The sequence below is a fragment of the Hyperolius riggenbachi genome, chromosome 11 (assembly GCF_040937935.1).
Source record: "Hyperolius riggenbachi isolate aHypRig1 chromosome 11, aHypRig1.pri, whole genome shotgun sequence".
NCBI lineage: Eukaryota > Metazoa > Chordata > Amphibia > Anura > Hyperoliidae > Hyperolius > Hyperolius riggenbachi.
The window spans coordinates 252,320,143-252,333,853 of NC_090656.1; the positions used below are offsets into that span (position 1 = coordinate 252,320,143).

The 13,711-nt window shown below is 48.0% G+C and overlaps 1 protein-coding gene across 4 annotated transcripts in view; it reads left to right on the forward strand.

The window, feature by feature from the left end:
- The first annotated feature begins 7,215 nt into the window (after positions 1-7,215).
- AMBRA1 (autophagy and beclin 1 regulator 1) overlaps positions 7,216-13,711 on the forward strand; it is a 197,430-nt gene continuing 190,934 nt past the window's right edge. For all 4 annotated transcript variants that reach the window (XM_068260705.1, XM_068260706.1, XM_068260707.1 and 1 more), the window contains exon 1: positions 7,216-7,460. The gene's annotated coding sequence lies outside the window, so the exon portion shown is untranslated. The remainder of the gene's footprint in view (positions 7,461-13,711) is intronic.

The window sequence follows — 13,711 nt, forward strand, 5'->3', positions numbered from 1 at the left end:
AAAACACCCTCATGTATTTGATCTGATGAAGGCAGTGATTGCCAAAACGCGTCATCACGCTAGAGGCATGTCGTTTACCAGGACACGCCCCCTCCTGTGAGTGAGCCTTCCTGACCATCGGACGCCACGCTGCTGGCCACAGCCTGGCAGCAGTTCACCAGCAGGGAGATGGGAGACGGATCCTGACTTTGAGATATGCGAAAACTTCTTTTAATCTTGTAAGTAGATACTTACCTTGTGTCAACAATAAAACTTTCGTCTGGTAATGCACCATTGAGCGCTCTGTCTTTGTTTTAGATTGTTCCTGTGTTAGAGCGGCTCAGGGAGCCAGACTTTGAATCGTGGTGGATTAGTATTGTTTTGATTGGAGCGCTGGACATTAGTTTTTTCATTAGATAGATCCCTCTACTTTAGGGCTCTTTTCCACTATGAAATGCGATTGCGATCGAGTTTTAATTTCCACCATGCGATTGCGATTTTGATTGAGCTACTATACTCATTATAGTCCAGCTCAATCGCATACAAAACGCGGCAGGACGACGATTGCGCTTTGACCAAAATCGCATCCCAATCGGATCGCACTAATGGAAATTGCTGCTGCAGTTACCATGAGTTTAATGTACCTTGCGATTAGAATCAAATCGCAAATCGCAGGCTAGTGGAAAAAGGCCCTTAGGCCTTCCCCTTTGTCCTAAGACCAAATTGCACAACTACTAGATATCCTAAAAACACACGGCCTCTAGGTATGAGATATTGCATACTACCCACCTCTTTTTTTTCTCCCCCATTCCTTTAGATTGTAAGCTCACAAGGGCAGGGCTCTCTCCTCCTTTTGTGTATTGGAAATCATTATACATTTTATTCATCATGTTACGTTTATCACTGTCATTACCAATTCTGTATCTTGTACATTGGTGTATACCATGTGTCTGTATTATTATGTACCCCATGTTAGTTTCTCGCTTTGGAATATGTTGGCGCTTTATAAATCAATAATAATAATCCCGCTTTGATCCAATCTGATCAGAGAGGGAACTATTGCCTGCCCATATACTGCACACAGATTTCCAATCGTCCTGCTGCCGCCCCCGGAGTGTATATGTGCTCCAATAGTGCAGTATCAAAGGCTCACCTGTCACATCGGTGCAAATCCTGGCCTCCTCCGGTGTCCTGCGTCACCGTGAGTGCCTGTACCATGTGACTCTGGAGCGTGTAGTGATGTCACTGCAAGCGCGGTGATACTGGAGAAGGCCAGGATTTCCACCGGTGTGACAGGTGCACACGAGCTTGGGGACACACATAGATACACTGGGAGAGGGGAGGGGGGGCAGACCAAGTATTTATCGGTCGTCGGGATATCGAACATCGTTACTGCTGCGCACCCGATTGAGCCTTTACAGCTGAGATTTTCCTGCATTCCCGATTATTATTATTATTATTATTATTAATATATAGAGCGCCAAAAATAATTACAAGCCCTTATGTGCTAAAATAACAGTAATATACCCTCATGACATACATATTCAAAAAATTCTTTAAGTCCCTAAGGCAGCTATTTATGTATTTTTGTAAAAAAAAAAAAAAAGTCACAGTTTTTTTCTTAAAGTGTTTGGTATCTATGAGGGAGGGGCTTTAGAAAGGGTTAATAACTATAGTGATTTCTTTTAAATATATTTAATTGTAATTTTACTCTTTGGCCACAAGATGATGCTACAAACACTATCATGGGTTACCAGGAGGCGTTCAATATTTACTTTTGTTATTATGAATGAACATTCATAACATGACAGCTGCAGGGGGCCGATAGAAGCCCCAGGTAAGTGTCAGACTTTATTTTCAACCCCTCACCAGAGAACCCCTTCCTGATTGGAGTCATGTTCCTTCATATACAGGAAGTTTGATTGGCTAAGGGAACACATGTTCCCGTTCACCAATCTCTGAAGTGTAAGTTCCACCACGAATGAGCCGTGGGAGCGCGCACACCCGTAGCTGATTAACAGGACACACCGGTACGTGCTTGTAGCATTAGCAGTGCTCAAACTAGATGTTTTGATGTGTCCAGTTTAAGATAACAGGTTAATATCCCTGTGCCTGGCTCTAGCACACATCTACATTGGATGGCAGGACCTTACTTTCATCAGTATAGCACAATTGAAATATACTTGTTGACCGTGGCACTGGTACTTGGCATGGCGGTCCCGGAGTGCAGTCTTAGTGACCACTGGTCTCCACCAGAGAGCACCACAAAGGGCAATGCTAACCCTATTGGCCACTGGACTACTTTACTGCCAATGGTCACCAGGATGCAGCCCCTGGGAACACCTTACCGGAGATGGAGAGAACAGAAATGCAAGGATGGGCCCAGCACACGCATGACTCCTCCAAGGCCAAAGATGTGCACCTGGAAATGTGCAAATGTCTAAAGGTAATGTAACAGTGGTGCCCTAGGAGGAGAACAGCGCCCATGTCTTCTCCTGGCAAACGCCCACTCTGCTGCATAGCATAACCAGATGCCAGAGGAGGAACGGGCTGCATCAAGGATTCAGAGGGCAATAAGCCGGGGCATCATCAAACCCGAGAGAACTTGGCAAACTCTCCATTCCCATATCATTGTAGCATCACCCCAGGTGCACATCAGCAGGCATACTATCACCTAGCAGTCCTCTAGCCCAGTGATCTGCAAACTTGGCTTAAGGAACTACAAGTCCCACAATGCATTGCAGGAGTCTGACAGCCACAGTCATGATTCATAAAGGCAAATGCATTGTGGGACTTGAAGTTCATTAACAGCTGGAGAGTCGAGTTTGCAGATCACTGCTCTAGCCCATCAGCATTCTGCGTCTGCATAATTCCTGACCCCAGAGGTGGATCAGGCACCACCACCTTTGACACAGGACTCTGTTCCTTGCTGGAGTCACAACCTATTCAGTAAGGAGTCCTTGGGCAAGAATGTCTAATGCTTCAGGATTGCTTGGCGATACTGAGCGCGTCCTTAGTGGCTGCAGCTCTCAAGGGTTTGGGGTCTGACAAGATGCACAAGGTGAGGAAGGGTGAGAACACACATCCATATTTGATGGCATTGTTACCACCTCCATGTAGTATGAGAGGTTACTGATCCAATCTGTTCATAGTATTCAAAATCTGTTGGCCCTTACACTATTTTGAAGTGATAAAATTGGCCAATCGAAATTGGATGTGTGCATCAGGAGCTTACTGCGCAGGAGCAGTACAAGAAAACTTCGTACTGCGCAGTGAGCGCCCTATGACGCACGCGGGAGCGAGCACTATTCATCTAGTTAGAGGAATATTAGACCGGGACCGGCGGCGGGGAACGGAGGATCGGAGGAGGACGGCGCGGGACATGACAGCTGCAGGGGGCCGATAGAAGCCCCAGGTAAGTGTCAGATTTTATTTTCAAAAGAGAACCCCTTCAAGAGAGTTTAGCCTGTCTAATTCCCCCTCATCTGTGATTAATCACAAGTTGTAATTTGATCTATCAGCTGTGACAGCTGGCTGCCACGGCAGAGCAGCTAATTTGTAAACACAGGACGTTAACCCTATGCCTCCATGAAAGCAGGAAGTAGACACACTGCAGATGTATTGCAGGATTTGTATCAGCTGTAACAAAGAAATGTTTTTTCTTTAAAGGTTATTATGCTGTTGCTTATCTTTTAGAGCAGAGAGGAAGTTCTGAGTTCAGGTCCACTTTAAGTATGCTGCTGTCAGATGTCAGCAAACTCAGTAGGGGGTCAGATAGCACTAGCAGAAGCTGAACTGTACATAGAATGGCGGTTGATACAGCATTATTCATAAAACCATTTATGAGCCAGCTAGAACTATGCCAAATATAGGATTGTTAATTTATGGCATTGTTAATAGAGGAAGTATTGATGCAATAAGAATAAGGAAGGTGTGTCCATCCAAGGGCCATAAACCATGTTAACAACTTCCTCTCCCACCTGCTCCTGGGCTGGAAATACAGCTCGGGCATGGTCAGGAAGTGGGTGTGGTTTCAGGTGCAATTTATGCCCTAAATAATGCTGCCCTTATTTATTGTATAGCATAAGCAGATGTTGATGTTTAGCGGTCACAAATTTTGTGATGTAGTGCGCATGCGCAGAGCGCTCCCGGCCAGGGCTGTGGAGTCGGTACAAAAATCATCTGACTCCTCAGTTTATGAAACCACCGACTCCGACTCCAGGTACCCAAAATTGCTCTGACTGACGTCTAATTTTTACAAAGACTATGGATTTGGTTCAAAAATCATCTGACTCCAACTCCTCAGTTTATTGTAACCACCAACTCTGACTCCAGGTACCCAAAATTTCTCTGACTCCGACTCCTCGGCTTTCAGGTGCGCAGTCAAAGACGTACTCCGCCAGGACAGCGCCTGCGCACTAGTCAGTGTTGGACTGGGAGGTGGAAATGCAGTCGAAAATCCACTTGCTGGCCAAGCAGCAGTCAGGCCTCTTTCGCAGTGGGACATTAAAGTCGCACGTTATAAAAAATGATAACGCAGAGTAACGCACAGCAATACAAAGTCTGTGCGACGCTCACAGTGCACACGTTGCGCTGTGTGTAACGTGTAGCAATATTTAGAAAGTGCTGCATGCTGTGCGTCTAGCAATACATTTGCTGCGTTATGTGTGTTGCACATGCTCAGTAATGTTTTGTTTTTTTTAAATGCAACGCATGCGCCGTTTTCATTCCATCAGTATGTGAGGAAAACGGACACAACGCAGTGAAAAATAACGTCCAATTTCATAGCCTACATGCGCTGCGTTAGGGGCACGTTGTGCGACATTAACGTCGCATCAAACGCAACGTCTCACTGTGAAAGAGGCCTGATCAGGTGTTGCTGCTCACAGTGAAGACTTGCTGCAGGTTTGTAATGGGAGTGATAACACATGACTTCTGCTGCTTGGCCAGCAGGTGATTTCCTCCATTTTTCCACCTTCCCAGTCCGCCACTGGCACTAGTCACTGACCTCGCCGACCAGAAAGTAACTTTTTGTGTCCTTTAAGGTTACTTGCACACATGGTGCAGTGCACGTGTTCTGCAGCAAGAGAGGCCGCTGCAGACAATCGCACTGCACCATTTTGTATTTTAGGCACTCTGCGGCAGACTGTGTCAGAAGAGTAATTTGTGTAGGTCCTCCGCCACTCAGTGTCTTATTCCCAGCTGGACAGGAAGTACATCACTGGTTTTCCAACATTCTGCGCTTGGGTAGTGCACAGCTATCGCAGCAATCTATAATAGATCGTCATGGTGCCATTGACTCCAATGCAATCGGGCGGCAAACGGTATCGCTCGGCAACACACTGCAGAGTTTGCGTAAATCGAAGAACTTCTGTCACAACGCACCACGGGTACTCCGGCCAGTCCTATAAAGACTAATGGTCACTACGACGTAGGAGTGGTGGGGGAGAGTACTGTGACATTATGCAATAAAGTGCAAAGGGCCTTGTTCCTGTGGTTAAAAAAAAAGGCAAAAGGGGAGCCTCTGGATAGCCCAGAGGCTTTGAAACCCAAACTGCCCCCCCCCCCCCCGACCTTGCCATTCCAGCATTTGACTCTCTGCAAGCCTTGAGGAATATGTTCTCGCGGCCACAATCGCGTCCATGCACAAGCATGGCAGCTCTCCGCAGGCAGAAGTATGGCCCATGCCTGCGCAGTAGCACAGAGCCGCTTGTGCACGTAAGAAAAGGCCACACACTAATGGCTCTATGGAAATGTGCATACATGGGACATACTTGTGGCTGAGCTCATACATGGGAGCATGGCCAAACATTCTGGGGGGTAGGGTCCTCTTTTACTGTGCAAGCTCTGAGGCTATTATAGTTCACTAATGAGCCATTTAGACTTGTTCAAAATCACCAGCTATTCCACGCAATGTGAAATCCCATTGCAAAACTCAAATGATATATTCCTATAGCCTTGCCACGATTTCGGAAGCATTGTGATTATGCTGCATTTATGCTAGTTACACACTATACAATTTTATTTTAGATTTACCTGTCAGATAGATTTTCTCCATGTCCCCCAAGACCACACAGGCCCCCAAGACCACACTTGGGGGAATCGCACGTGTTTCACGAAAACACACCTAATGCTTTCCTATGGGCATTCGCGGTCAAGTGTTGCAATGTGCGGTTTTCGATGCGCGGTAAAAGTAAAAAAAAACACCACTTTGCTGCTTTTTTTGCTCATGATTCCTATTGCTGGCAGTCAGCTGGCCAGCAGCTGAAGTGCAAAAAATCGTCCACAGAAAACAGCGTCCGTTTTCTGTGGTCTCAAAAGTGATCCCTGCATTACTTTTTTTCGCATGCGATTCCTCATTGAGTATCACTACCTAGCAAGTAAGCCCGCTGTTAAACACACACAGATGCGCGTACTGTGTGTGAGAAATTGTTTGCACTTCCCAGGGACATAAACATGATCCCTGACTTAAGGTGGCCATACATCAGGCAACTTGGCGGGGATCGACCATCCAATTCGATTATTATAATCGAATTGGATGAAAATTGCCGCCAAGTGCATGCCTGACAGATAAAGCGACCAATTCCGGGACAGAAATTGGTCGCTTTGTCTATCGCGCATGCTGCAAGATGTCAGGCTGAAGTTGATTGGTCGGGTGCACGGCGGTACTGGTGCCTAGTGTCTGACGTCAGACATTATGCGCCGACGTCAGGCGCCAGTAGTGTGAACGGACAGCCGCCTGGAGGTTACGGGACACCGCACGGAGGCTGCAACAGGACAGGTAACATATAAATGCACACGGAGGGCCCATTTATACATTGGAGGGCAGCGGCGGTGCGGACGGCGGCGGCTCAGCCGATTCCCTGAAGAGCTCATGCTGAAATCGGACGGGAATTGGCCTGTAGTGTATGGGCAGAATCGACAAGAGGCACATTTATCTCTAATCAGATTCTGCCCATAATCGTCAGGTGTATGGCCATTGGCCACACACGACAGCCAGCAACCAACCAACCAACAACAGGCCACTACTATGCTTCTTATGCAGTGTAACATGGCAGCTTCTGTGCTCCTGCCCTGATTGCCCTCAATGGAAGATAATACAAGTTTTACATTATCCCCTTCTCTGCATTCCATCTTCCTCTCGGCGCTCGATTGCTCAGCCTGCCTGTGCTGGTGTGACGTCAGCGGCGCTCGGCTACTCAGGCCTGCCAGAGACGCCGCCCTGTGATTGGCTCGCTGCGATCCTAGCTGGCTGCTCATCGATGCACTCGGGTATCCGGTGCGCTCGGCTGGCTATTGGCTTGGTCTGGCGGCGGCCATTGTCCCGGATGGTAGCAGTTCTCGGTACGTCTGTTCAAACGCCGCCTCTCCTCTATTCCCCGCCGGACTCCCGCAGCTCCCCGGCCCGCCCGTAACCCGCTGCGGCCCTCACCGTCACCAGGAGGAACCAGGCCGGAGAAGAGGCCTGCACCGCCCGAGAGGTGACTGACTGACTGCGGGGATGTGCCGGGAGCAGGGGAGGGAGGACGGGGGATTCTATCTGCCTGTCCTGGGGGGAGTCTGTCTGCTTGTCCGGGAGGGGGGATATCTGTCTGTCCTGGAGGGGGGGGATATCTGCCTGTCCTGGAGGGGGGGGGGGGATATCTGCCTGTCCTGGAGGGGGGGATATCTGCCTGTCCTGGAGGGGGGGGGGATATCTGCCTGTCCTGGAAGGGGGGGGGGATATCTGCCTGTCCTGGGGGGAGTCTGTCTGCCTGCCTGTCCTGGAGGGAGGGGGGGGGGATATCTGCCTGTCCTGGAGGCGGGGGGGATATCTGCCTGTCCTGGAGGGGGGGGGGGGGGTATCTGCCTGTCCTGGGGGGGGGGGATATCTGCCTGTCCTGGAGGGGGGGGGCTATCTGCCTGTCCTGGAGGGGGGGGCTATCTGCCTGTCCTGGAGGGGGAGGGGGATATCTGCCTGTCCTGGGGGGGGGGGGGATATCTGCCTGTCCTAGAGGGGGAGGGGATATCTGCCTGTCCTGGAGGGGGGGGGATATCTGCCTGTCCTGGAGGGGGGGGGGGGATATCTGCCTGTCCTGGAGGGGGGGGGGATATCTGCCTGTCCTGGAGGGGGGGGATATCTGCCTGTATTGGAGGGAGGGGGGATATCTGCCTGTATTGGAGGGAGGGGGGATATCTGCCTGTCCTGGAGGGAGGGGGGATATCTGCCTGTCCTGGAGGGAGGGGGGATATCTGCCTGTCCTGGAGGGAGGGGGGATATCTGCCTGTCCTGGAGGGAGGGGGGATATCTGCCTGTCCTGGAGGGAGGGGGGATATCTGCCTGTCCTGGAGGGGGGAGAGGGGGGATATCTGCCTGTCCTGGAGGGGGGAGAGGGGGGATATCTGCCTGTCCTGGAGGGGGGGGAGGGGGGATATCTGCCTGTCCTGGAGGGGGGGGAGGGGGGATATCTGCCTATCCTGGAAGGGGGGGGGGGCTATCTGCCTATCCTGGAAGGGGGGGGGGGCTATCTGCGTGTCCTGGAGGGGTGGTTCTATCTGCGTGTCCTGGAGGGGTGGTTCTATCTGCCTGTCCTGGAGGGGGAGGGACTATCTGCCTGCCCTGGAGGGGGGACTGGCGCTTTCTACCTGCCATGCATTGGGGGTGGCTTTATGTACCTGAAACAAAACAGAGGAGGATGCTCAGTAGTGTACTATCGCTTTATTGTAAAATCACACAATTTAAAAAGCACTTACTGGATATCAGAAAGTGGTACGCTTATAAATGGGCATAAGCCCTGGACTTGTCTGCGGGGGAAGCCTTCCTGCTGCTGTGCCGGTCCGTTGGATGGAGGTGGGACACAAGCTGGAGACCCCTGCCGGACTTCCGTGTGCCATGTACTGGAGGACATTGTAACACCTTTTCATTTGTTAGTTTTCTTCTGTGCATACTGGTGCATTGTTTTTGTTCTGATGCGTTGGTGTGCGTTTTGTAGTTTTCTTGTGCACCACAGGAAACCCCAGGCGTTTAAAGCAAAACTGAAGTGAAAAGAAAAAAAACTGATATGAGGAATTGTATGTGTAGTACAGATGATGAATAGAACATTAGTAGCAAAGAGAAGTCTCATATTTTTATTTTCAGTTACACAACTTTTTTTTTTCTCTTTTCTTACAACATTGCATCATTCTGTCGTATTTGCGGTTTACAAACCCTTTATATTTTAACCTCTTGAGGACCGCGGTTTTAAACCCCCCTAGTGACCAGGCCATTTTTTTTTTTTGTACAAAATGGGCCACTGCAGCTTAAAGGGCTCGCTGCAGGGCCGCACAACTCAGCACACAAGTGTTCTCCCCCCCCCCCCCTTTTCTCACCAACAGAGCTTTCTGTTGGTGGGGTCTGATCGCTTCCCCAGTGTTTTTTTTTTTAAAAATATTTATTGTATCTATTTTTGAATAAATCCCTTTTTTTTTTTTTTTTTTTTTTTTTATAACTCCCTCCGCCAGCCAATCAGCGTGATCGGCTGTCATAGGCTTCAGCCTATGACAGCGGATCACTTTTCTGCCTGCCAGAGGGGAAAGCAGTGTCACACGGCTGTCCCAAGTACATCGCTGCTGTTGGTCGCATTGCAGTACAATCTTAATTGGCAGCGGTTTCGCCGTCTAACAGTCTCCTAGCGGCGATTACCGCTGGGAGGCTGATGGGGTGTAGCTCCGTCATTCATGCGGTGATTCACGCGACATCCCCTGCAGTCTCCATTCACACGAACGGTGTGGAGTGGTCCTGGAGCTGCCACGCTGCTCGCGCCAATCGGCCTGGAGCAGTCGTTAGGGCGGGTTTCCACTTGTGAAGTGATGCGAGTGTGGCTACGTAGCCGCATCGCATCACTTCCGCCGCTGGCCGCATCACTTCCGCATCTCCCGATGCCGAAGTGTATTGAGGAGATGGGATGCATCGGCGGGCGGATGCGGCCGTGCGAGAATATGCAGCATGCTGCAGATTTTCGGATCTATGGCATCGCTCCTAGTGGAAACGGGCCCTTAGGCGGTTGTTGTGAAACAGAACAGAAATTTTGATCTTTTTCGTGCATTAAACCTTTAACAAAGCTTTCTATCACTGTTTCTTGGCTACGTGCTTCAGAAAACAGGACTGTCTATAACCGAAGTTTGGTCGGAGAGATCAGAGATGCTGTTTTGCATAGAAAACTGAAATTTCTTAAAGGAAACCAGAGCTCGTTAAAATAAAAAGATTTATACATACCTGGGGCTTCCTCCAGCCTCATCCGCTCAGATCGCTCCCACGCCCGCCGTCCTCCGCTGCCCGCAGCTTTAGTACCGGGTCCCCGTCTGTCAGCCGGCTTTAGTCTACGCAGGAGAAGTGCGCTCTTTGCATATCTCTGCAGCAGCTGTTGGAAAGATACGTAGAGGGCGCACTTCTCTTACGCCAGACTGGCTCCGACTGACAGAAGTGCGGGGACCCGGTACCAAAGCTGCTGGCAGTGGATGATGGCGGCGTGGGAGCGATCTGAGCGGATGGGGCTGGAGGAAGCCCCAGGTGTATGTATAAATCTTTTTCTTTTAGTGAGCTTTGGTACACTTTAACTGCTCCTGTACTGTAAACAATAGGAGACTCATATCTGTGCTGCTAAAGTTCTATTTCTTAGCTGTACTACACATACAATTCATTATGTCATACGTTTTTCATTTCAGGTTGACTTTAAGGCTAAGCTGGAACAAAAACCAAATGGATTTCTTGTCTGTATGTGATTTGATGTGACTGACTATAATGGTAGCGCTGAAATGTGCAGTTTGTCACGCTGTGCAATTTCTGAGCACATTGGATGGAACTGCACAAGCGGAAACCGCAATACAGGCTTTCTGTGAGAAAGGGGATGGCCTTGTAAACCGTAAAACATGTATAGTATTTTCCTCGTTCCGGCTATGTACACAGAGAGGTACAATTTGGACTGCTTGCCAGTTGGGTATAAAGCTAAGTACACATGCTAGACAAAAGTTATGCTGTGCAAATGAAAGACATCTGTGAATGGTGCGACACGCAGCGATTCTGTAGTGACACAACAGTGCACAGTCTGCGAGAACAGGCCTTTGTGACTTAGCTAGATTTGTACACGTTATCACTTAAAGGGGCACTATGGCGAAAAATTGTAAAATTTAAAATATGTGCAAACATAGACAAATAAGAAGTATGTTTTGTCCAGAGTAAAATGATCCATAAATTACATTTCTCCTATGTTGCTGTCACTCACAGTAGGTTGTAGAAATCTGTCAGAAGTGACAGGTTTTGGACTAGTCCATCTCTTCATAGGGGATTCTCAGCAAGGCATTTATTTTATCCTAAAACAATGATGCTGGCCAGCTTCCCTGCTCGCTACACAGGTTTTTGGCAGCTGGACAGAGCAACTGCCATTCACTAAGTGCTTTTGAAAATAAACACATCCCTGGGAATCCCCTATGAAGAGATGACCTAGTCCAAAACCTGTCAGTTCTGTCAGATTTCTACTAGCTACCGTAAGTGACAGCAACATAGGGAAAAATAAATTACAATTTTTCGCCATAGTGCCCCTTTAAGGCTTGGGACCCACTAGCGGCGCTTTTCTGAGCGCTTGTGATTTGAAAAGCTCTTGCTAATGCAGTGCTATAGGGATTTTCTAAAAATCACATCCTTCAAGCGGGATCGCACCCATAGCATTACTTTAGCAAGAGCTTTTCAAATCGCAAGCGCTTATAAAAGGCTTAGAAAAGCGCTGCTAGTGGGTTTAAGGCCTAAATGATGGTTTTGCCCGAGTGGAAAATTATTATTCTTGCCCCGAGAAATGTTGTTGTTCTTCAACTTTTTGTGACATTTTAGTGAACAGTTGTCTTTAGTCAGCTGTGTTAAAGTGGAGCTGAACTCTTGGACAAGACAAAAAGAGAATGGAGGGAAATGCACCCTGTATGTATTTATAGCTGCTGTATAGGTGGCCAGACTCCTCAGGTAAGGCGTCCCGGTACCTGTAAGGTGAATGGAAAACCAGGAGCCGCATGGTGCAGTATCATTGGGTCATAAATTAGAAGAGGAATCCTGGTTATTGGATACTTACAAAGGTAGGTTGCAGCTTGCAACCACCGTATTCACATGCTGGAGTAATACCCATCCCCGCTCAGCAGTCCAGATCCTCCGGAGTTCGGTCGCTCGCTCTCAGACTTTTCCGTGTTGTAAGGAACTACAATTTTGGAAAAAGAACAATCCCCTTCTGAGGAGGTGACTAGACAAAAAAGTTGTTTTTGAGGCGCCCAGTATGTATGAATGAGCACTGTGTGCTCTGTGCTAGAAAACTTCATAAAACAAGAGGTGTCTTACCTCTTCAGACGATAGCAGCCAAAATATTGTAAAGTAATTTTATTAGTAAAAAAGTAAGCTGTTGACAACGCGTTTCAGGGGGAGCTTCCCCGCATCCTCAGGTCAATAACACGTGGGTGCCTGCCTACTCTACTGCCCACCATGCTCCACATCTTTTGGGCAGGGAGCCAAAGAACGCATTGTCAATGGCTTACTTTTTTACCGATAAAATTCCTCTCCAATATTTTGGCTTCAATTGTCTGTAGGGTAAGGGTAAGACGCCTCTTGTTTTAAAGGGAACCTTAACTGAGAGGAATATGGATGTTTCCTTTTAAACAATACCAGTTGCTTTGCAGTCCTGCTGCTCTCTTTGGCTGCAGTAGTGGCTGAATCACACACCTGAAACAAGCATGCAGCTAATCCAGTCTGACTTCAGTCAGAGCACCTGATCTGCATGCTTGTTCAGGGGCTGTGGCTAAAAGTATTAGTGACACAGGATCAGCAGGAGAGTCAGGCAACTGGTATTATTTTAAAAGGAAAAATCCATATCCTTCTCAGTTTAGGTTCCCTTTAAGATTTTTTTTTCTAGCTATGGAGAACAAATACAACTCATTCATTCATACTGGGCCCCTCCAAAAAAAACCCTTATTTTCGCCTGAGTTTAGCCCGTCTGATTTCCCCCTCATCTGTGACGAGTCCCAAGTGTAATTTGATCTCTCAGCTGTATCGGCCGGCTGCCTCTCGGCAGAGCAGCTAATTTGTAAACAGCGGATGTTAACCCTATGTCTGCTTCCATGAAAGCAGGAAGTAGATACAAAGCAGATTTATTGGAGGATTTGTATCAGCTGTAACAAATGTTTTTCTTTAAAGGTTATTGTGCTGTTGCTTATCTTTTAGAGCAGAGAGGAAGTTCTGAGTTCAGGTGTGCTTTAAGGGTGGGAGAATTGTGAATACAGCAGTCCGCTTGCCCGTTTGTGGGTATGCGGGAGACCCGGCGATTCTTGTTCATGTGCTTGTCGAGATGGTGTGCATTACACTAATACGCTGACAGCTTTGCTGCATAACAGAGACAGGCTGGGATTTGTATCTTCATCTCATAAATGGAAAACTACTCAAAGGCGGCAGCTTCGACGATTGTGATCGGTTTGATGCAGAAATCGATTCACAATCTGTTTGCAGTAAAGGCAGCCATACGATCCCTCTCTGATCAGATTCGATTAGAGAGGGATCTATCTGATGGCAAATCGACCAGTGTATGGCCACCTTAAAGAGACACTGAAGCGAAAAAAAAATATGATATAATGAATTGGTTGTGTACTATGAATAATTACTAGAAGATTAGCAGCAAAGAAAATATTCTCATACTTTTATTTTCAGGTATATAGTGTTTTTTCTAACATTGCATCATTCTATAATATG